The sequence below is a fragment of the Oncorhynchus clarkii genome, chromosome 18 (assembly GCF_045791955.1).
Source record: "Oncorhynchus clarkii lewisi isolate Uvic-CL-2024 chromosome 18, UVic_Ocla_1.0, whole genome shotgun sequence".
NCBI classification, from domain to species: domain Eukaryota; kingdom Metazoa; phylum Chordata; class Actinopteri; order Salmoniformes; family Salmonidae; genus Oncorhynchus; species Oncorhynchus clarkii.
In genome coordinates, this window is record NC_092164.1 from 87,501 (window position 1) to 111,577 (window position 24,077).

The window sequence follows — 24,077 nt, forward strand, 5'->3', positions numbered from 1 at the left end:
GGACAGCAGTAGTGACAGGGACATTGTAATGATATTGGCAGCAGAGGTGGACAGTAGGTAAGAGTTATCCATTAGAGAGAGGGGGAAGTGAGTACGGAGTAATCAGTGGCGTTTAACATGGTAACAGTGTTAATGTCTGTGGCTTGTACTCTCACTGGCCCCAGCCCCTCTGCACTAACGTCTGCTGGGCGGTGTAATTATCAGCACACACACACACAATTATTGGCAGCCAAGCCCATGCTCCACCACCAGCCATCATAACAAATTAGAGCTGACTGCTGGCTGCATAAATATCGACTTCCCATTTTCCTCCTGTTCTCATTACTCTCCACAAGCACCTTTTAATTACTGGCCCCTACACCAAACATCTCTAGCTATGGATCCACCAGTTTCCCTTTTACACACACCAAGCATGCACACACACACACAGATGCATGCACGCACCTCACACACACAGATGCATGCACCACACACACACAGATGCATGCACCACACACACACAGATGCATGCACCACACACACAGATGCATGCACGCACCACACACACAGATGCATGCACGCACCACACACACACAGATGCACGCAACGCACCACACACACACACGCTCATCTCCTCCTCTCTCCCCTTCCGTCAGTCGGCTAATGCATTTATTGTTATTCATGTACCTATTTATTTGTGTATTTGGGAGGCATGTATCCCCGTCGGGTGGAGCGACCAGGGGAACAGATTACAGAAGGGGTCAATATTATCTCAATTAACCCGGGACGCTCGGCTCGGCTTGGCAGAGCTCGCCAGACATTTGTCTCCCGTCGTCGCTGCCTATCGATAGGATAGTACTTCCTCGGCCATTCCTTAAGTGGCTGTTCAGTGTTCACTACGTCCCTCTACTGTACACTACTGCAGCTCACATGCAGCATGGTGCTCCTGCAGCCTCATGCTGAGTGTCCCATGGTCTGTGACGTGATGTGTACAGACCTGTCTCTGGGATGTTTATGAGATAAGTCACATTGCATGACCTGAGTCGATCATGTACTTGATATGTGTGTACTAATACTTGATGTATGCTGAATTAAACTGGTTATCCCTCAGATCTTCACTACGTCAACCACGACACAAAGACAGACATCTGAGTGTCTTAATTAAAGTATTAAAGTATCTACTGTTGGATTGTATGCATTTCATTTAGCTAGGTATAGAAGGTCAGTAGCTACTAGCTAGGTATAGAAGGCCAGTAGCTACTAGCTAGGTATAGAAGGTCAGTAGCTACTAGCTAGGTATAGAAGGCCAGTAGCTACTAGCTAGGTATAGAAGGTCAGTAGCTACTAGCTAGGTATAGAAGGTCAGTCGCTACTAGCTAGGTATAGAAGGTCAGTAGCTACTAGCTAGGTATAGAAGGTCAGTAGCTACTAGCTAGGTATAGAAGGTCAGTAGCTACTAGCTAGGTATAGAAGGCCAGTAGCTACTAGCTAGGTATAGAAGGTCAGTAGCTACTAGCTAGGTATAGAAGGTCAGTAGCTACTAGCTAGGTATAGAAGGCCAGTAGCTACTAGCTAGGTATAGAAGGTCAGTAGCTACTAGCTAGGTATAGAAGGCCAGTAGCTACTAGCTAGGTATAGAAGGTCAGTAGCTACTAGCTAGGTATAGAAGGCCAGTAGCTACTAGCTAGGTATAGAAGGTCAGTAGCTACTAGCTAGGTATAGAAGGCCAGTAGCTACTAGCTAGGTATAGAAGGTCAGTAGCTACTAGCTAGGTATAGAAGGCCAGTAGCTACTAGCTAGGTATAGAAGGTCAGTAGCTACTAGCTAGGTATAGAAGGTCAGTAGCTACTAGCTAGGTATAGAAGGTCAGTAGCTACTAGCTAGGTATAGAAGGTCAGTAGCTACTAGCTAGGTATAGAAGGTCAGTAGCTACTAGCTAGGTATAGAAGGTCAGTAGCTACTAGCTAGGTATAGAAGGTCAGTCGCTACCAGCTAGGTATAGAAGGTCAGTAGCTACTAGCTAGGTATAGAAGGTCAGTAGCTACTAGCTAGGTATAGAAGGCCAGTAGCTACTAGCTAGGTATAGAAGGCCAGTAGCTACTAGCTAGGTATAGAAGGCCAGTAGCTACTAGCTAGGTATAGAAGGCCAGTAGCTACTAGCTAGGTATAGAAGGCCAGTAGCACTGTGTCCAGGCTTTGGCTGGTGGCTGAATCTGAATCCATCTGGATGGATGAAACAAGTCTATCCCTGGCCCCGTGGTCTCTCCCTGGCCCCGTGGTCTCTCCCTGGCCCTGTGGTCTCTCCGTGGTCCTTCCCTGGCCCCGTGGTCTCTCCCGGGCCCTGTGGTCTCTCCCGGGCCCTGTGGTCTCTCCCGGGCCCCGTGGTCTCTCCCGGGCCCCGTGGTCTCTCCCTGGCCCCGTGGTCTCTCCCTGGCCCCGTGGTCTCTCCCTGGCCCCGTGGTCTCTCCCTGGCCCCGTGGTCTCTCCCTGGCCCCGTGGTCTCTCCACTGAGTAATAGATGCAGAAATGTAATTTAGCAAGTGACTGATTTAATGATCCAGGGGGTAATTAATGGACTGATTATCTTAATGTTAAATATGGCCAGCAGCAATTACACTGACCTCCCGCCTGTCATGGTCTGGTACCTCTCCCTTCTCTCGCCTTCCAATTAGGTCCTGTTCTGTTTGGGGGAAGCAAGGGAGGGAGAGATGTGGGCATTAGTGTTAGGTCCTGTTTGAGGGATGGAGGAGGCATGGAGGGAGGAATGGAGAGAGAAAGGGAGAGGGAGAGAGAAAGGGAGGGAGGAATGGAGATGGAGAGAGAGAGAGGGAGAGAAAGGGATGGAGAGAGAGAGAGAGAGAGGGAGGGTTGGAGGGAGAAAGAGAGGGAGGGTTGGAGGGACAGCGAGAGGGGGAGGAATGGAGAGAAAGAGAGGGAGGGTTGGAGGGAGAGAGAAAGATGATTACAAAAAGATAATTACTTGACACATTGGAAAGAATTTACAAAAAAACAGAGCAAACTAGAATGCTATTTGGCCCTAAACAGAGAGTACACAGCGGCAGAATACCTGACCACTGTGACTGACCCAAAATTAAGGAAAGCTTTGACTATGTACAGACTCAGTGAGCATAGCCTTGCTATTGAGAAAGGCCGCCGTAGGTAGACATGGCTCTCAAGAGAAGACAGGCTATGTGCACACTGCCCACAAAATGAGGTGGAAACTGAGCTGCACTTCCTAACCTCCTGCCCAATGTATGACCATATTAGAGAGACATATTTCCCTCAGATTACACAGATCCACAAAGAATTCGAAAACAAATCCAATTTTGATAAACTCCCATATCTACTGGGTGAAATTCCACAGTGTGCCATCACAGCAGCAAGACATGTGACCTGTTGCCACGAGAAAAGGGCAACCAGTGAAGAACAAACACCATTGTAAATACAACCCATATTTATGCTTATTTATTTTATCTTGTGTCCTTTAACCATTTGTACATTGTTAAAACACTGTATATATATAATATGACATTTGGATTGTCTTTATTGTTTTAAACTTCTGTATGTGTAATGTTTACTGTTCATTTTTATTGTTTATTTCACTTTATATATTCACTTTATATATTATCTACCTCACTTGCTTTGGCAATGTTAACACATGTTTCCCATGTCAATAAAGCCCTTGAATTTAATTGAATTGAAAGAGATGACGGTTTGGAGGGAGAAGCAGTGCATTGGCATGGGAGTATTACACACATTTTTCCTCCTCTTCTCTCTGCTCTGTCCCGTTTGGAGCGGAGGGAGGAACCATCTTTGGAGAGATCACACGTAGCTTAGCGCCGCTCGCTGTAGCCTCCATACAGATCTGATAAGAGATGTGACATGATAGGCCTCCCCTGCTGTCCTGCTCTCTCTTCAGACCAATGAGCTTTCCTCAGCCCTCCTCCCTCTCCAAGCTTCTCTCTCTTCAGACCAATGAGCTTTACTCAGCCCTCCTCCCTCGCCAAGCTTCTCTCTCCTCTCTCTCTCTCTCTCTCTCTCTCTCTCTCTCTCTCTCTCTCTCTCTCTCTCTCTCTCTCTCTCTCTCTCTCTCTCGCGCTCTCTCGCGCTCTCTCTCTCTCTCTTCAGACCAATGAGCTTTACTCAGCCCTCCTCCCTCGCCAAGCTTCTCTCTCCTCTCTCTCTCTCCTCTCTCCTCTCTCTCTCTCTCTCTCTCTCTCTCTTCAGACCAATGAGCTTTACTCAGCCCTCCTCCCTCGCCAAGCTTCTCTCTCCTCTCTCTCCTCTCTCTCTCTCCTCTCTCTCTCTCTCTCTCTCTCTCTCGCTCTCTCGCTCTCTCGCTCTCTCTCGCTCTCTCTCTCTCTCTCTCTCTCTCTCTCTCTCTCTCTCTCTTCAGACCAATGAGCTTTACTCAGCCCTCCTCCCTCTCCAAGCTTCTCTCTCTGTCTGTTGGTCACTGGGGCCAGGACTCTCTGTTCATGATGTAGAGATGCTATAGTGAATGTTGTAAATAGTGAAATAAGGGAGTGTTTTGAGAAGGCTGCCAGAATAGTCAGAAGAGATGAAAGTGATGGTGAACCCGGTGCAGTGTGTCTGACTCCAGGGTACCAGCCAGCACTGCTCTGCTGTAGCCATAGGCTGCTGTCCTCTAGAGTTCCCTTGACACAATGTGGCAAAAGGCCCCCAAAAACACCAAAATCATCAACCTTCTCTAAACGTTCACTTGAACATCTCGCTGCCCGCAGTTAACCATTATCACCTCTGATGGCTACAGCTCCTGGTAGGCTGTGTTTGGTCTGGTCCGGTGACCCCCCCCCCCCCCCCCCCCCCCCATCTGATGGCTACAGCTCCTGGTAGGCTGTGTTTGGTCTGGTCCGGTAACCCCCCCTATCTGATGGCTACAGCTCCTGGTAGGCTGTGTTTGGTCTGGCCCGGTAACCCCCCCTATCTGATGGCTACAGCTCCTGGTAGGCTGTGTTTGGTCTGGTCCGGCGACCCCCCCCTCTATCTGATGGCTACAGCTCCTGGTAGGCTGTGTTTGGTCTGGTCCGGTAACCCCCCCTATCTGATGGCTACAGCTCCTGGTAGGCTGTGTTTGGTCTGGTCCGGCGACCCCCCCTCTATCTGATGGCTACAGCCCCGGTGACGCCCCCTATCTGATGGTCAGTGCTGAGGGCCGGGTCAAGGGCTGCTGAAACTGGGAACAATGACTACTACAGTAGTAACCCGTAGGCCTGGCACTGCTGTGCTGGTGTGGCACCACTAACTCATTATTATCATCAAGCAACTCTCTCATTGTGTTAATGATGTGATGGCTGCCATGGATACCACACCAGAGGCCTGGGCCGTGAGTCTGGAGGGCCGTTAGCTGCCTGTTTGACGGAGGCGTTAGCAGGCCTGAGCAAGCAGTAGTGACAGCTCCTCTCATCCAGCCTGCCGGTGACTTTGTGGGATTGTGGCGTTCCTTTGGCGGCCATGTCGCCATCACTCGACACGACCCCCGACACGCAAACACACGCTGACGTTTGGCAGCCTGTCATAGTGGCTGATTGTCTTGACCAGCGCATCAACACGCCTTTGCACGGCCCATCCTCCTGCTCGCAGTTGACCTTTGTTAGCTTCACCCTCTGACTGTTGGGGTCAATGTGTTTGTTTCAGTCTACAGTTGACCTTTGTTAGCTTCACCCTCTGACTGTTGGGGTCAATGTGTTTGTTTCAGTCTACAGTTGACCTTTGTTAGCTTCACCCTGTGACTGTTGGGGTCAATGTGTTTGTTTCAGTCTACAGTTGACCTTTGTTAGCTTCACCCTCTGACTGTTGGGGTCAATGTGTTTGTTTCAGTCTACAGTTGAACTGGAGAGGGTAACTGAAAGGATTGAAGTGTTGGATAGACTGACTGGTTACCTAGCTTTGTGAAGTGGGCGGGGAGGGGGAAGTAATTGGTGGTGGACAATAATGGGACAAGGAAAGGGGGAGGGGATGCTAGGAGGCCTCACCTTAATTAGACAGCTGAAGGATGGAGGGAACGAGAGAAAAGAGGAGAGGGAAACAGCCAGCCATCCCAGGCACGCCATCATTCCACAGACACACGACCAGCTCCTCAGCGCCCAGCCCTACGACACACTTCACGTCAGCCTGCCTCATGACAAATGTCCAGCTAGTAATAATTCAACAGAAGGCCCAGCGTGCCTCACGGAGGGCAGAGAGAACAGAGATAAGCCTTTATGGGAATAGATTAGTCTTGTTCCCCTAAGAAAGGGCAGCGGTAACACATTTAAAATTAGACCAGACAGGGCTTTTAATCTGGACCGGGGTGCAGGTGTGGGAGGGTGAGGCCCACCCTCCAGAAAGCGGTGGGATTGGGCCCCAGGGACCAGAGGGGACAGGGGCCCACACAGGATAATTATCCCCCAGGGTAGAGGTGTGCTGGGGCTCTCCTCGGTGTCTGTGTGCGTTTGCTTGGATGTGTGTGTGCACACTTTCAAGTCTTTGTGCGTGCACTTTTGTGCGTGCTGCCTGTGAGTGCTGTCCCAGACGAAGAGCTGTAGATAGCCTGGGTCTTGGTGAGGTCTGTTTATTCTGTTAGTTAACTAGCTGGTCCTTCTCTCTTGGTGAGGTCTGTTTAATCTGTTAGTTAACTAGCTGGTCCTTCTCTCTTGGTGAGGTCTGTTTATTCTGTTAGTTAACTAGCTGGTCCTTCTCTCTTGGTGAGGTCTGTTTAATCTGTTAGTTAACTAGCTGGTCCTTCCCTCCACCCCACAGCATCATCTTTATCCCGCTGATAGGAGCCAGCCATTCCATGCATTTTTTTTAATCTCTCTCTCTCTCTCTCTCACACCCACACACACACACACACACACACACACACACACACACACACACTTATCTGACAGGCAGGGACCACAGCGTAAACGTTGAAAATAATTGGCTTCCTACATTGTAATTCCTCTGTAAAAAGGGAGCTGCCCTTGATTAAATTAGACCCTGATAGACATTCATTTTTACATGACTGGCTGCTTACTATCTCCCCGTAATCCTGTCCCCAACTAGGTTAACAAGGCTTCCAATTTACTATTGACATTAAACTGGCTGACGAGCCAATCAGAGAGCCATTCATCCCAGGCTGATGCAGTCGTCGTGAGGAGGGATGCTAATAAGGGAAGACTAAGGGTCTATTATTTATGGCTGACTCATCAGATGATCTGGTCAACGAGATGACCTCATCTAGGGTTTCATCCCCCAATTTAATAATGAAGAAATGCATAATAATGTGTGTCTGGCTGTGAGTCTCTCTCTCCATCTGTCTGTCTCCCTCTCTCTCCCTCTGTCTCTCTCTCTCCCTCTGTCTGTCTCTCTCTCTCCCTGTGTCTGTGTCTCTCTCTCTCTCCCTCGGTCTGTCTCTTTATTTCCCTCTCTCTCCCTCTCTTTCCCTCTGTCTGTGTCTCTCTCTCCCTCTCTTTCCCTCTGTCTGTGTCTCTCTCTCTGTCTGTGACTCTCTCTCGCTCTTTCCATCTGTCTGTCTCTCTCTCTGTGACTCTCTCCTTCTTTCCATCTGTCTGTCTCTCTCCCCCTCTCTCCCTCTGTCTGTCTCTTTCTCTCTCTCCCTGTCTGTGTCTGTCTTTCTCTCCCTCGGTCTGCCTCCATCTCCCTCCCTCTCTCTCCCTTGCTCTGTCTGTCTCTCTCGCTCTCTCCTTCTGTCTGTCTCTCTCTCCATCTGTCTGTCTTTCTCTCTCCCTCCATCTGTCTGTCTTTCTCTCTCCCTCTGTCTGTCTCTCTCTCTCTCTCTCCCTTTGTCTGTCTCTCTCTCTCTCTCTCCCTTTGTCTGTCTCTCTCTCTGTCTTGCTCGATCCCTCTCTGTCCCTCTGTCTGTGTGTCTCTCTCTCTCCCTCTCTCTCCCATTGTCTCTGTCTCTCTCTCCCACTGTCTGTGTCTGTGTCTGTCTCTTTATTTCCCTCTCTCTCCCTCTCTTTCCCTCTGTCTCTCTCTCTCTGTCTGTCTCTCTCTCTGTCTGTGACTCTCTCTGTCTCTCTCTCTCTCTCTCTCTCTCTCCTTCTGTCTGTCTCTCTCTGTCTCTCCCTCTGTCTGTGTCTGTCTTTCTCTCCCTCGGTCTGCCTCCATCTCCCTCTGTCTGTCTCTGTCTGTGTCTCTCTCTCCATCTGTCTCTCTCTCTCCCTCCATCTGTCTGTCTTTCTCTCTCCCTCTGTCTGTCTCTCTCTCTCTCTCTCCCTTTGTCTGTCTCTCTCTTTCTCTCCCTCTGTCTTGCTCGATCCCTCTGTCTGTGTGTCTCTCTCTCTCCCTCTCTCTCCCATTGTCTCTGTCTCTCTCTCCCACTGTCTGTGTCTGTCTCTCGCTCTCCCTCTGTCTGTCTCTCTCTCTCTCCCTCTGTCTCTCTTTCTCTCCCTCTCTCTCCCTCTGTCTGTGTGTCTCTCTCTCCCTCTCTCTCCCATTGTCTCTGTCTCTCTCTCCCCCTGTCTGTGTCTGTCTCTCTCTCTGTCTCTCTCTCTCCCTCTGTCTGTCTCTCTCTCTCCCTCTGTCTCGCTCTCTCCCTCTCTCTCGCTCTCTCCCTCTCTCTCCCTGTGTCTCGCTCTCTCCCTCTCTCTCCCTCTGTCTGTGTGTCTGTCTCTCTCTCTCCCTCTGTGTGTGTCTCTCTCTCCCTCTGTGTCTCGCTCTCTCCCTCTCTCCCTCTGTCTGTGTGTCTGTCTCTCTCTCTCCCTCTGCTCTCCCTCTGTGTCTCGCTCTCTCCCTCTCTCTCCCTCTGTCTGTGTGTCTCTCTCTCTCCTTCTGTGTCTCTCTCTCCCTGTGTCTCGCTCTCTCCCTCTCTCTCCCTCTGTCTGTGTGTCTGTCTCTCTCTCTCCCTCTGTGTGTGTCTCTCTCTCCCTCTGTGTCTCGCTCTCTCCCTCTCTCTCCCTCTGTCTGTGTGTCTGTCTCTCTCTCTCCCTCTGTGTGTCTCTCTCTCCCTCTGTGTCTCGCTCTCTCCCTCTCTCTCCCTCTGTCTGTGTCTCTCTCTCTCCTTCTGTGTCTCTCTCTCCCTGTGTCTCGCTCTCTCCCTCTCTCTCCCTCTGTCTGTGTGTCTGTCTCTCTCTCTCCCTCTGTGTGTGTCTCTCTCTCCCTCTGTGTCTCGCTCTCTCCCTCTCTCTCCCTCTATCTGTGTGTCTCTCTCTCCCTCTGTCTGTGTGTCTGTCTCTCACTCTGTGTCTGTATTACCTCTCTCATGTTCCCATTCCTGAAGCACAGATTAGTCTGTATATGGATAATAAGTGAAGTGGTAGGTAGCTAGGCCTTTCTGTAATTGCCGTATTTGTCCGCAAATTCTTTTGTCTGCGAGTTCTCCTTGTTGTCTTGGTAATGTGTTCAGACTGAATTGGTTCACTGTTAGTACAGACCTTGGCTGGTAAACATTTTAAACAGACCATAACAGATCTAGCAGGGGCTAATTGAGAAGAGATGTCTTATTTACTGCCAATTGAATCGAATAATCCCACAGTTTGATGGTTTGGAAATGAGATGAAGTGAATTCAGTGTGAAACGTAGACAGGCTGTATCTATCTGTGTGTGTAATGTATCTATCTGATTGTGTAATGTAATCTGTGTGTTTAATGTATCTATTGTTTGTTTCATTTGATTGTCCCATAAAGCTTGCTGTCTACATGCAGTCCTATGTGCTGTCCTTAACTTAGTTGAAAAATATTAATACTTGGAAATAAAACGATCCTCTGTGATTTAAAACAGTTGAATCTGAGCCGTAATGGCGGGACTGTGTCTGGGAGGGTGATGATATGTGATTTAAAACAGTTGAATCTGAGCCGTAATGGTGGGACTGTTTCTGGGAGGGTGATGATATGTGATTTAAAACAGTTGAATCTGAGCCGTAATGAAGTGACTGTGTCTGGGAGGGTGATGATATGTGATTTAAAACAGTTGAATCTGAGCCGTAATGAAGTGACTGTGTCTGGGAGGGTGATGATATGTGATTTAAAACAGTTGAATCTGAGCCGTAATGGCAGGACTGTGTCTGGGAGGGTGATGATATGTGATTTAAAACAGTTGAATCTGAGCCGTAATGAAGTGACTGTTTCTGGGAGGGTGATGATATGTGATTTAAAACAGTTGAATCTGAGTCGTAATGAAGTGACTGTGTCTGGGAGGGTGATGATATGTGATTTAAAACAGTTGAATCTGAGCCGTAATGACGGGACTGTTTCTGGGAGGGTGATGATATGTGATTTAAAACAGTTGAATCTGAGCCGTAATGGTGGGACTGTTTCTGGGAGGGTGATGATATGTGATTTAAAACAGTTGAATCTGAGCCGTAATGAAGTGACTGTTTCTGGGAGGGTGATGATATGTGATTTAAAACAGTTGAATCTGAGCCGTAATGAAGTGACTGTTTCTGGGAGGGTGATGATATGTGATTTAAAACAGTTGAATCTGAGTCGTAATGAAGTGACTGTGTCTGGGAGGGTGATGATATGTGATTTAAAACAGTTGAATCTGAGCCGTAATGACGGGACTGTTTCTGGGAGGGTGATGATATGTGATTTAAAACAGTTGAATCTGAGCCGTAATGGTGGGACTGTTTCTGGGAGGGTGATGATATGTGATTTAAAACAGTTGAATCTGAGCCGTAATGAAGTGACTGTTTCTGGGAGGGTGATGATATGTGATTTAAAACAGTTGAATCTGAGCCGTAATGAAGTGACTGTTTCTGGGAGGGTGATGATATGTGATTTAAAACAGTTGAATCTGAGCCGTAATGGTGGGACTGTTTCTGGGAGGGTGATGATATGTGATTTAAAACAGTTGAATCTGAGCCGTAATGAAGTGACTGTTTCTGGGAGGGTGATGATATGTGATTTAAAACAGTTGAATCTGAGCCGTAATGGCGGGACTGTGTCTGGGAGGGTGACGATATGTGATTTAAAACAGTTGAATCTGAGCCGTAATGAAGTGACTGTTTCTGGGAGGGTGATGATATGTGATTTAAAACAGTTGAATCTGAGCCGTAATGGTGGGACTGTTTCTGGGAGGGTGATGATATGTGATTTAAAACAGTTGAATCTGAGCCGTAATGAAGGGACTGTTTCTGGGAGGGTGATGATATGTGATTTAAAACAGTTGAATCTGAGTCGTAATGAAGTGACTGTTTCTGGGAGGGTGATGATATGTGATTTAAAACAGTTGAATCTGAGCCGTAATGGTGGGACTGTGTCTGGGAGGGTGATGATATGTGATTTAGAACAGTTGAATCTGAGCCGTAATGAAGGGACTGTTTCTGGGAGGGTGATGATATGTGATTTAAAACAGTTGAATCTGAGCCGTAATGAAGGGACTGTTTCTGGGAGGGTGATGATATGTGATTTAAAACAGTTGAATCTGAGCCGTAATGGTGGGACTGTTTCTGGGAGGGTGATGATATGTGATTTAAAACAGTTGAATCTGAGCCGTAATGAAGTAACTGTTTCTGGGAGGGTGACGATATGTGATTTAAAACAGTTGAATCTGAGCCGTAATGAAGTGACTGTGTCTGGGAGGGTGATGATATGTGATTTAAAACAGTTGAATCTGAGCCGTAATGGTGGGACTGTTTCTGGGAGGGTGATGATATGTGATTTAAAACAGTTGAATCTGAGCCGTAATGAAGTGACTGTTTCTGGGAGGGTGATGATATGTGATTTAAAACAGTTGAATCTGAGCCGTAATGAAGTGACTGTGTCTGGGAGGGTGATGATATGTGATTTAAAACAGTTGAATATGAGCCGTAATGGTGGGACTGTGTCTGGGAGGGTGATGATATGTGATTTAAAACAGTTGAATCTGAGCCGTAATGAAGTGACTGTTTCTGGGAGGGTGATGATATGTGATTTAAAACAGTTGAATCTGAGCCGTAATGAAGTGACTGTTTCTGGGAGGGTGATGATATGTGATTTAAAACAGTTGAATCTGAGCCGTAATGAAGTGACTGTTTCTGGGAGGGTGACGATATGTGATTTAAAACAGTTGAATCTGAGCCGTAATTGCGGGACTGTGTCTGGGAGGGTGATGATATGTGATTTAAAACAGTTGAATCTGAGCCGTAATGGCGGGACTGTGTCTGGGAGGGTGATGATATGTGATTTAAAACAGTTGAATCTGAGCCGTAATGGCGGGACTGTGTCTGGGAGGGTGATGATATGTGATTTAAAACAGTTGAATCTGAGCCGTAATGGCGGGACTGTGTCTGGGAGGGTGATGATATGTGATTTAAAACAGTTGAATCTGAGCCGTAATGGTGGGACTGTTTCTGGGAGGGTGATGATATGTGATTTAAAACAGTTGAATCTGAGCCGTAATGGTGGGACTGTGTCTGGGAGGGGGAGGATATGTGATTTAAAACAGTTGAATCTGAGCCGTAATGAAGTGACTGTGTCTGGGAGGGTGATGATATGTGATTTAAAACAGTTGAATCTGAGCCGTAATGACGTGACTGTGTCTGGGAGGGTGATGATATGTGATTTAAAACAGTTGAATCTGAGCCGTAATGGTGGGACTGTGTCTGGGAGGGGGAGGATATGCACCATTGGAGCTGTGGAACTGTTCTGTTTCAGCCAGGTCCCCTGTGAGAAGCTTCAGAAAAGGGGTACAAATGTCTGTTAAAACACCTTCTAATCCCACTCATCTGCATCGGGGCTAATATGAACAGAAATGTCAATGGGTCTGGACTCTCTCAGGACTTCCTGGTCGGGTCACAAGGTAGGTAGGCAGCCAGGTTTGTGCTCAGCCAGACACTGTCCCTCTCCCCCTACACACTCTCCCCTTTCCCTTACCTCTCTCTCCTTCCCCCCTACCTCTCTCTCTATCCCTACCGCCCTTTCTCCCTTCTCTCCCTCTTGACCTTTCCCCTCTTATCTGCTCTTCATGCCACTACTGGAGCGTGCTCTGTCTCCCTCTACCTCTCTCTCCTCCTCCCTCCCTCCCTCCTTTCCTCTCTCTCCTCCTCCCTCCCTCCTTTCCTCTCTCTCCTTTCCTCCCTCTCCTCCTCCCTCCCTCCTTTCCTCCCTCTCCTCCTCCCTCCCTCCTTTCTTCCCTCCCTCCTTTCCTCCCTCCCTCCTTTCCTCCCTCCCTCCTTTCCTCCCTCCTTTCCTCCCTCCCTCCTTTCCTCCCTCCCTCCTTTCCTCTCTCTCCTCCTCCCTCCCTCCTTTCCTCTTTCTCCTCCTCCCTTTCCTCTTTCTCCTCCTCCCTCCCTCCTTCTCCTCCTCCCTCCCTCCTTTCCTCCCTCTCCTCCTCCCTCCCTCCTTTCCTCCCTCTCCTCCTCCCTCCCTCCTTTCCTCCCTCTCCTCCTCCCTCCCTCCTTTCCTCCCTCCCTCCTTCCCTCCCTCCCTCCTTTCCTCTCTCCTCCTTCCCCTCCCTCTCTCTCTCTCCTCCCTCCTTTCCTCTCTCCTCCTCCCTCCCTCCTTTCCTCTCTCCTCCTCCCTCCCTCCTTTCCTCTCTCTCTGCTCTTCATGCCACTACTGGAGCATTGTGATTCAGCTGAGGGCACTTCCCATCAGCTTTGCCCATTTTCCCCCAGCCAGCCAATCAGAGAGCAGTATCAAGCCAGGCAAAGGCTCAGTAACAGAGACACTAATCTGTTCATCATAAAAAAGAGCTGAGTTTAATTATCTGTGACTATCCAAGGGCAGCTAACGACCAAAGTGTAATTGATTTCAGACCCCTTGTTTTTTGGGGGGGGGGGGGGGGGTCTAGGGTATTTTTACCTTGTAAGACAATAGTATCTATCTGCTTTCTATTTTACAGCTATTCTGTCTGTCTGCCTCTTCTTTCTGTGGTACCATGTGTACCTTGTTCCCTCTTCCCTCTCTGTATGTGTTGTTCCCTCTAGTGACTACCTCTCTGTATGTGTTGTTCCCTCTAGTGACTACCTCTCTGTATGTTGTTCCCTCTAGTGACTACCTCTCTGTATGTGTTGTTCCCTCTACTACCTCTCTGTATGTGTTGTTCCCTCTAGTGACTACCTCTCTGTATGTGTTGTTCCCTCTAGTGACTACCTCTCTGTATGTGTTGTTCCCTCTAGTGACTACCTCTCTGTATGTGTTGTTCCCTCTAGTGACTACCTCTCTGTATGTGTTGTTCCCTCTAGTGACTACCTCTCTGTATGTGTTGTTCCCTCTAGTGACTACCTCTCTCCTCTCTGTATGTGAGCCTGTGTGTATGGTCTGGGCATCTCACCCTGGTCTTAGTCTCCTCAGGTTTACTGGGGGAGCTGTCCAGGTGACAGATTCCTCCTGTCAGACCTCATTACCTGGGAGTCAGTGGAACCCTAACGAGTTGTAACGAGTCCTAACGAGCTGAATTAGAGAGGGCTAATTAGGGCAAAGGAGAAGGCCACTCTGCTCACTCACTGACTGACGACGCTGTGTGTGTGTGTGTGTGTGTGTGTGACTGACTGACTGACTGACTGACTGACTGACGACGCTGTGTGGTATGTGTGTGTGTCACTGACTGACTGACTGACTGAAGGACGACGTGGTGTGTGTGTTTGTCACTGACTGACTGACAACGCTGTGTGGTGTGTGTGTCACTGACTGACCGATGACGCTGTGTGGTGTGTTTGTCACTGACTGACTGACAACGCTGTGTGGTGTGTGTGTCACTGACTGACCGATGACGCTGTGTGGTGTGTGTGTCACTGACTGACTGACGACGCTGTGTGGTGTGTGTGTGTGTGTGTGTCACTGACTGAGGACTTCAGTCCAACCTGGTTCCTCTCACTGCTCTGCCACAGTTCCATTCTGTAATGAATGGTGGTGGTATTCCTGAGGTCCGTGCGTCTCACAGTGCAGATCAGACCCAGCGACACACTGTTAGAATGTGATATGGATGTTATTGTGTATGTTAACAAGGATGTCTTCTCTCTTTGTTAAGAGATAAAGATGATCATGTTGAGGAATGTCTCATGATGATGTGTTGTTGTTGGAGGGCATCGAATAACAGCCCTTTACGGTAATGATGCTGGAAATGATCATGATGCTGGTGATGACAGTTATGATAATGCTGGTAATTTTGGACATTGGTAATAAGGTCAACTCCATTTTAGGTGGAAAACAACGACACATTATTTAGTCACTTAATGAATCACTGCGTGTCACATAAATGTCATCACTTTAATAGGCAACATTAGCCATCAAATGATCATTTGATAACACCATAATGCTAGATAATGACTATTGTTCTGATTTATTAGGATGTGGGACTCTGCTGTGAGTCTTGTATCCAGGGTCTATGTTGGGGTCGTAGACCCCCTCCCTCCCCGTGGTCGTAGACCCCCTCCCCCCCCTGGTCGTAGACCCCCTCCCTCCCCGTGGTCGTAGACCCCCTCCCTCCCTCCCCCTGGTCGTAGACCCCCTCCCTCCTTCCCCCTGGTCGTAGACCCCCTCCCTCCCCGTGGTCGTAGTGGCAGTGGAGAGCAGCTGGTTGACCAGTCACGGTCGGACGGCCCAGTGGAGTGGACGGCTGTCAGAGTTGACCAATCAGACGGGGCTCTGCCTGGGGGTCTGGGGGAGACAGGAAACTACTGGGCCTGTGTGTAAACACACTGCAACAAAGAGACTGGCCAGGGAGAACCAACACACACAGAAATAATACAAACACAGACTCATGCACCTAAAAGAGGCAGGAAATGACACGTATCTATTCTTCAGCTCCTGTCTCCAGTTGGCCCCAGATGAGAGTCAGAGACTGACACCAGCCCCACTGTTTATCCCCGGGTAACCCCAAACAAGCACATTCCTCACCCCACGGTTTCCAACGGCGACAGAACCCCACTGTCGCTCCTCTCCTGCTCTGCGGCGGTGGAAGTCCACAGTCCCGCTAACAACCTCCTAACACAGGCTAATGAAGCTGTCAGTCAAACCAGCCCGTTGTTCTATTCACCAAGGGGTTGGTCATGGCTTTAACTGACGCTTGTAACACACACCTACACACACCCCTACACACACCTACACACACACCTACACACACCCCTACACACCCCTACACACACCTACACACACCTACACACACCTACACACACACCTACACACACCTACACACACCCCCATGTATTTACCTCTCACCACTGTTTCTCAACCTACAGTACAGAGAGAACAGACAGGGTTGTACATACATGGGGTTCCTCTCTCTCAGGGTGGAATAGATTTACCTAAGTCATTATCATGATAATAATGTGTTGCTGTCATCTCACATGAACGCACTAATGGGAAACGTTGAAGTGTGTGTGTGTTGTGGTCGGGGGGCATTTCTTGTGAAAGGCTCATTGCGTTCGGACATGTTGGAGCCCTCGCTGGCATGACCTGTAGTGTTTAATTAGACTGGCTAGGAAATCTGCCTCCTGTGATTATTATTCACACACACACACACACACACTCCCCCCTTCGTGTTCCCTTTTTAAGCATTTGCTGTAGGTGGTGAGAGAGAATAGGGGTTGTGGGGAGTGTGTGTGTGGTTGTGTCCCTGTCAGTCTGTCTGAGCAGGACCTGTGGTTAATTATCTTCACAGTGCTCCGTGGTGCTGCAGCCTGTCCTCTAATCCAATGTGATAAGTGAGACAAACATGGGGGAACAGTGAGCTGCAGTCAGACAGGTACCTCTCTTAGACACACGGAGGGGGGGGGGGGCCCTCAGCTTTTGTCAGAGAGCCTTTCTGAGTAGCTAATTAGTCCAATTAGCCTTTCTAGTTTCCAAACTGCTCTCAATACTCTAACCAGAGGATAATGGTAGCATGCTACCCCTTAATGCCTTTCAAGATGAACACCAAATGTCAGTTGGAAAATCACTTAGTAATGGATTCATTCTTACTAGTGTATTTTCTCATTCAGGGGGGATAATGTCGCTATGTGCTTGTCAGTAGGGTATATTAGCAGTGTTGGAAACAACAGTTTAGTGTTTCATTACCTAAGTCAGTGGGGGGGGGGGGGGTTTGTCACGTGTTGTGGAGGCCATTGTAGGGGACATCCATCCTGTCCTGTGACCGTGTGTGAATGTGGACACTTCATCTTCTCCCTTACTGTGGGACGTGCTGTCACCACCCTGAGTTTGTCCGTTCCCATTGTGTACAACATGGCGCGCGCGCGTGTGTGTGTGTGTCTGGGCCCTTGTCTCTGCCTGACCCAGGATCCAGCCCATAACAACTCTGTCCTGGAGAAGACCCAGGATCCAGCCCATAACAACTCCATCTTGGAGAAGACCCAGACTCCAGCCCATAACAACTCTGTCCTGGAGAAGACCCAGACTCCAGCCCATAACAACTCTGTCCTGGAGAAGACCCAGACTCCAGCCCATAACAACTCTGTCCTGGAGAAGACCCAGACTCCAGCCCATAACAACTCTGTCCTGGAGAAGACCCAGACTCCAGCCTATAACAACTCTGTCCTGGAGAAGACCCAGACTCCAGCCCATAACAACTCTGTCCTGGAGAAGACCCAGACTCCAGCCTATAACAACTCTGTCCTGGAGAAGACCCAGACTCCAGCCTATAACAACTCTGTCCTGGAGAAGACCCAGACTCCAGCCCATAACAACTCCATCCTGGAGAAGACCCAGACTCCAGCCCATAACAACTCTGTCCTGGAGAAGACCCAGACTCCAGTCCATAACAACTCTGTCCTGGAGAAGACCCAGACTCCAGCCTATAACAACTCTGTCCTGGAGAAGACCCAGACTCCAGCCTATAACAACTCTGTCCTGGAGAAGACCCAGACTCCAGCCTATAACAACTCTGTCCTGGAGAAGACCCAGACTCCAGCCCATAACAAATCTGTCCTGGAGAAGACCCAGACTCCAGCCCATAACAACTCTGTCCTGGAGAAGACCCAGACTCCAGCCCATAACAACTCTGTCCTGGAGAAGACCCAGACTCCAGCCCATAACAAATCTGTCCTGGAGAAGACCCAGACTCCAGCCCATAACAACTCTGTCCTGGAGAAGACCCAGACTCCAGCCCATAACAACTCTGTCCTGGAGAAGACCCAGACTCCAGCCCATAACAACTCTGTCCTGGAGAAGACCCAGACTCCAGCCCATAACAACTCTGTCCTGGAGAAGACCCAGACTCCAGCCCATAACAACTCTGTCCTGGAGAAGACCCAGACTCCAGCCTATAACAACTCTGTCCTGGAGAAGACCCAGACTCCAGCCCATAACAACTCTGTCCTGGAGAAGACCCAGACTCCAGCCTATAACAACTCTGTCCTGGAGAAGACCCAGACTCCAGCCTATAACAACTCTGTCCTGGAGAAGACCCAGACTCCAGCCCATAACAACTCCATCCTGGAGAAGACCCAGACTCCAGCCCATAACAACTCTGTCCTGGAGAAGACCCAGACTCCAGTCCATAACAACTCTGTCCTGGAGAAGACCCAGACTCCAGCCTATAACAACTCTGTCCTGGAGAAGACCCAGACTCCAGCCCATTACAACTCTGTCCTGGAGAAGACCCAGACTCCAGCCCATTACAACTCTGTCCTGGAGAAGACCGAGACTCCAGCCTATAACAACTCTGTCCTGGAGAAGACCCAGACTCCAGCCCATAACAACTCTGTCCTCTGGGGAAGACCCAGACTCCAGCCCATAACAACTCTGTCCTCTGGGGAAGACCCAGACTCCAGCCCATAGCAACTCTGTCCTCTGGGGAAGGCCCAGACTCCAGCCATAGCAACTCTGTCCTCTGGGGAAGGCCCAGACTCCAGCCATAGCAACTCTGTCCTCTGGGGAAGGCATGCGTGCCAGGAAGCAGTGAAGTGCTGCCTCCGTATTTCCTCCACACACACCCAGAGAGACGAGGGCCCAGACCCCTGCCGAGACCCTCCCTGCCCACCCCTCCCTGGGGCTTTGTCCCGGGGCTCTGGCCCGTGTACCTCCGCCCAGCCTCCTCACTCTCTCCCCGGGACAGGCAGGAAGACCAGGGACATTCCGTCCTGCTAGGCTAGCCCCCGACCAGAGAGGGTAATGTGGCAGGCAGGCCCCCATACCTAGGTTACACCCCCTCAAACACACACACACAACCAAACGCAACACACTGTCTATTCTCTGGGGAGAGAGTTAATGAGATTCTACTGGGTTCCCACACCTCAAACTCTCCATCTAGTTGTATTTGTCTGTCTCTCTCTCCTCCCACCATCCTTTCTGTATAACCACAGAAGTTAGTGAATGAACATCCTCCTTCCTGGCCTATAGCTACTTTGAGACAAGTTTAGCCAGAAACCAATTTCTAACGTTTTGATATTAGCTAGATGTGTGTGTGTGTGTGTGTGTGTGTGTGTGTGTGTGTGTGTGTGTGTGTGTGTGTGTGTGTGTGTGTGTGTGTGTGTGTGTGTGTGTGTGTGTGTGTGTGTGTGTGTGTGTGTGGATGCTCAGCCACGGTTGCAGTGGTTTGAAGGAAAAAGGAAATCGTTGCCGGGGGTTGGGCCCAGTCATCCCGTTGCCGAGGCTTTGATTAAGAAGGATGTCGCAGGGCATCGATCCCCAGGGCTATAGATTGACTATTTTTATCATCTGTCCGTCTGCCCCCCTCGCGCTCTGATAAAACGCTTTCTCCTGCAGAGAGAGAGAGACCCTCCACACGCGGCTAATTTGTAATTACTTCCGTCAATGGGTCTGTTTGAGGTTAACCCTCTGAGACACCCTAAGGTCTCATCACTCATCTTCTGTTATGGCTGACGAGGCGACTTCGTTATCCCCTACACCTCAGACCTGTCAACATATAGGCAGTCCATAGACAGCCCTGTTGCCTTGAGAAGCCAGCATTTCATGACCAGTCCTTAGTGGTTCCCAGACAGTGGGTCAGAAACCTCTGGTGGGTGACTAGGTTGCTGTCATTGGCTTTGTTGAATTTGAGGGTCTCAACAAAATTCCAAATCTTTGGCAGTGTTTAAAAGATCTTGAAAAGCAGTGCACTAACAGTAGGAGGGGATATGGAAAGGTTTGATTCACACTCTACATACAGTACCAGTCAAAAGTTTGGACACACCTACTCGTTTAAGGGTTTTTCTTTATTTGTACTATTTTCTACATTGTAGAATAATAGTGAAGACATTAAAACTATGAAATAACACACATGGAATCATGTAGTAATCAAAATATATTTTATATTTGAGATTCTTCTTTGTTGCCTTGATAACAGCTTTGCACACTCTTGGCATTCTCTCAACCAGCTTCATGAGGTAGTCACCTGGAATGCATTTCAATTATCAGGTATGCCTTGTTAATTTGTGTAATTTCTTTCCTCAGTGCCTTTGAGCCAATCAGTTGTGTTGTGACAAAGTAGAGGTGGTATACAGAAGATAGCCCTATTTGGTAAAAGACCAAGTCCATATTATGGCAAGAACAGCTCAAATAAGCAAAGAGAAATGACAGTCCATCATTACTTTAAGACATGAAGGTCAGTCAATCTGGGCCTTCAAGAACTTTGTGCAGTCGCTTAAACCAAGCGCTATGATGAAACTGGCTCTCATGAGGACCGCCACAGGAAAGGAAGACCCAGAGTTACCTCTGCTGCAGAGGGTAAGTTCATCAGAGTTATCAGCCTCAGAAATTGCAGCCCAAACAAATGCTTCAGAGTTCAAGTAACAGACACATCTCAACATCAACTGTTCAGAGGAAACTGCGTGAATCAGGCCTTTGTGGTCAAACTGCTGCAAAGAAACCACTACTAAAGACACCAATAAGAAGATTCTTTCTTGGGCCAAAAAACACAAGCAATGGATATTAGAACGGTGGAAATCTGTGCTTTGGTCTGATGAGTCCAAATTTGAGATTTTTCGTTCCAACCGCCTTGTCTTTGTGAGATGCAGAGTAGGTGAATGGATGATCTCCGTATGTGTGGTTCCCACCGTGAAGCATGGAGGAGGTGGTGTGGGGGTGCTTTGCTGGTGACACTGTCTGTGATTTATTTAGAATTCAAGGCACACTTAACCAGCATGGCTACCACAGCATTCTGCAGTGATACACCAACCCATCTGGTTTGTGTTTAGTGGGACAATAATTTGTTTTTAACAGGACAATGACCCAACACACCTCTTGGCTGTGTAAGGGCTATTTGACCAAGAAGGAGAGTGATGGAGTGCTGCATGAGATGACCTGGCCTCCAATCACCCGACCTCAACCCAATTGAGATGGTTTGGGATGAGTTGGACCACATAGTGAAGGAAAAGCAGCCAACAAATGCACAGCATATGTAGGAACTCCTTCAAGCATTCCAGGTGAAGCTGGTTGAGAGAATGCCAAGAGTCTACAAAGTCATCAAGGCAAAGGGTGGCCATGTTGAAGAATCTGAAATATAAAATATATTTTCATTTTGTTTAACACTTTTTTGTTTCCATAGTTTTGATGTCTTGACTATTATTCTACAATGTAGAAAATAGTAAAAACAAAGAAAAATCCTTGAAACAGTAGATGATTGACTTTTACTGTATATCCATGTCTTTCTCTCTCCTGGTGTGTGTATGTAATGCTCTCTCTCAGGCCTAACCCTCCACCCAGGGTAGGTCATTACAGAGGAAGTGAGCCAGCAGTGAGGTTCCACTATACTGTGTTCTCCATATCCTGGCTAGTGGGGGACCCAGGACCCCCTGAGGGGGACTGTTGTTTCTAGGGATACAGGACAGCTCTATATCCTCACTCCTGTCCCTCCCCTATCCTCTCCCCAGGCCACTGTGGTTCCTCTCCTTTCTAACGGGAGGATTGATGCATGGATAATCCCAATTGGGCTGAAAGGCTGTGTTTACATGGCGGGGATTAGGGAGAGATTAGCGCTATCACATCACAGGATTAGATTGAGTGGCTGGAAACTGTTACCACTCTGTACTCACACTGCCCCGCTTCCCCCCTCTCTCTCTCTCTCTCCTGGTCTCGCTCTCCTGGTCTCGCTCTCCTGGTCTCTCTCTTCTTGTCTCTCTTTCTCCTGGTCTCCCTCTCTCCTTGTCTCTCTTTCTCCTTGTCTCTCTTTCTCCTGGTCTCTCTTTCTCCTTGACTCTCTTTATCCTGGTCTCTCTCTCTCCTTGTCTCTCTCTCTCCTGGTCTCTCTCCTTGTCTCCCTCTCTCCTGGTCTCTCTCAGCGCTATGGGGTTAACATGGTGTCTTTCTCCTTCACAGATTAGGCTAGTTAACATAGTCCTAGTTAACCCAGTCCTAGTTAACCCACTCTTCCATTCACTTTTTTACCATCTGAACTCAAGGCTCTTGCTAAGAATGGTCCTGTGCTTCCCAAAGAGACCCAGTAGATATCCCTGTAACAGTCAGTAGATATCCCTGTAACAGTCAGTAGATATCCCTGTAACAGTCAGCAGATATCATCCCTGTAACAGTCAGCAGATATCATCCCTGTAACAGTCAGTAGATATCCCTGTAACAGTCAGTAGATATCATCCCTGTAACAGTCAGCAGATATCATCCCTGTAACAGTCAGCAGATATCATCCCTGTAACAGTCAGTAGATATCCCTGTAACAGTCAGCAGATATCATCCCTGTAACAGTCAGCAGATATCATCCCTGTAACAGTCAGCAGATATCATCCCTGTAACAGTCAGTAGATATCATCCCTGTAACAGTCAGCAGATATCATCCCTGTAACAGTCAGCAGATATCATCCCTGTAACAGTCAGTAGATATCCCTGTAACAGTCAGCAGATATCATCCCTGTAACAGTCAGCAGATATCATCCCTGTAACAGTCAGCAGATATCATCCCTGTAACAGTCAGCAGATATCATCCCTGTAACAGTCAGCAGATATCATCCCTGTAACAGTCAGTAGATATCATCCCTGTAACAGTCAGCAGATATCATCCCTGTAACAGTCAGCGGATATCATCCCTGTAACAGTCAGCAGATATCATCCCTGTAACAGTCAGTAGATATCCCTGTAACAGTCAGCAGATATCATCCCTGTAACAGTCAGCAGATATCATCCCTGTAACAGTCAGCAGATATCATCCCTGTAACAGTCAGCAGATATCATCCCTGTAACAGTCAGCAGATATCATCCCTGTAACAGTCAGTAGATATCCCTGTAACAGTCAGCAGATATCATCCCTGTAACAGTCAGCAGATATCATCCCTGCAACAGTCAGCAGATATCATCCCTGCAACAGTCAGCAGATATCATCCCTGTAACAGTCAGCAGATATCATCCCTGTAACAGTCAGCAGATATCATCCCTGTAACAGTCAGCAGATATCATCCCTGTAACAGTCAGCAGATATCATCCCTGCAACAGTCAGCAGATATCATCCCTGTAACAGTCAGCAGATATCATCCCTGTAACAGTCAGCAGATATCATCCCTGTAACAGTCAGCAGATATCATCCCTGTAACAGTCAGCAGATATCATCCCTGTAACAGTCAGCAGATATCATCCCTGTAACAGTCAGCAGATATCATCCCTGTAACAGTCAGCAGATACAGTGCCTTGCGAAAGTATTCGGCCCCCTTGAACTTTGCGACCTTTTGCCACATTTCAGGCTTCAAGCATAAAGATATAAAACTGTATTTTTTTGTGAAGAATCAACAAGTGGGACACAATCATGAAGTGGAACAACATTTATTGGATATTTAAAACTTTTTTTAACAAATCAAAAACTGAAAAATTGGGCGTGCAAAATTATTCAGGCCCCTTAAGTTAATACTTTGTAGCGCCACCTTTTGCTGCGATTACAGCTGTAAGTCGCTTGGGGTATGGCTCTATCAGTTTTGCACATCGAGAGACTGACATTTTTTCCCATTCCTCCTTGCAAAACAGCTCGAGCTCAGTGAGGTTGGATGGAGAGCATTTGTGAACAGCAGTTTTCAGTTCTTTCATCCCTGTAACAGTCAGCAGATATCATCCCTGTAACAGTCAGCAGATATCATCCCTGTAACAGTCAACAGATATCATCCCTGTAACAGTCAGCAGATATCATCCCTGTAACAGTCAGCAGATATCATCCCTGTAACAGTCAGCAGATATCATCCCTGTAACAGTCAACAGATATCATCCCTGTAACAGTCAACAGATATCATCCCTGTAACAGTCAACAGATAACCCTGTAACAGTCAACAGATATCCACACTGCTAGGTGAACTAGAACAA

The 24,077-nt window shown here is 48.2% G+C and overlaps 1 protein-coding gene across 1 annotated transcript in view; it reads left to right on the forward strand.

The window, feature by feature from the left end:
- The window catches only part of LOC139373907 (arf-GAP with GTPase, ANK repeat and PH domain-containing protein 1-like), a 101,774-nt gene that overhangs the window by 74,698 nt on the left and 2,999 nt on the right, over positions 1-24,077 (forward strand). The window lies entirely within an intron of this gene.